Raw genomic sequence first — 928 nt, forward strand, 5'->3', positions numbered from 1 at the left:
AGGAGCGTCACTCATTTTTAACCCCGTCAAGAGGTTTTTCTTCTGATCATTACATTTCCATATTTGTTGTACTAAGTACATTGAATAAAATTCGCGATTGTGAAATAAATTTGTAATCGCAATTATAAAAATACAATATCGCCCAATTCATACGTCAAAGCGAAGGGGGAATAACTTGATTATTTTTTTGGACTCCAAGTGAACATTAATAGAATTTGTTGCTAATTAAATGTTCGGGTAATTCCAATTATAAACTTACTTGTTGATAACATTTTTTCTCAAAACAGGTTTTTTTTCATCGTCTATGTGAAATAAATTGGATTATTGGCTTTCCGCGAGATTTTGATTATACATTTATTCCTCATTTGATTCGGCCATTTTAATTATTCTTTCATGAATTTCATTTCCGATTGAAGTATATATGCCGAGTGACTCGGCCCGAGTATAGACTTGCATTTATTACTATATATGAGACGTATGCTTGTGAAGTAGAAAAATAGACATAAATAGGCTTCATGCTTCGATCATAATTCAATTGATTTTCATTTTGAGCAAAAATTGATTGTTGATACCTCGCCAATTTTTCATTATTTCATGAAGATTGATAAGAATAATACACGACGTGTAATTGTCGCTTGCAATAAATCTCAATTAATCTTCGATTTTTTCTATATATTGCATGTAACTTAATCTTAGATTGAAGAAAAGAACCACAAATGCAACAACCACAACTCGAGAGATTCCATTGAAAACTAAAATCTAATGAAAAAAAATGTATCATTCACTTTCATGCAGCGAACAGTTTTGCTGCGTTATCCGATTGAATGCGAAATATAGTTATGAAATATAATCTTTCCATTCATATATTTATGCACTTTTTGCTGACAGCTGACAATCATTCATTTTCTGGTATTCGAAAATTGTGCGT

Source organism: Sitodiplosis mosellana, unplaced genomic scaffold (genome assembly GCF_009176505.1).
Source record: "Sitodiplosis mosellana isolate CC-2019 unplaced genomic scaffold, AAFC_SMos_1.0 Smas_scaffold_2, whole genome shotgun sequence".
Lineage (NCBI taxonomy): Eukaryota > Metazoa > Arthropoda > Insecta > Diptera > Cecidomyiidae > Sitodiplosis > Sitodiplosis mosellana.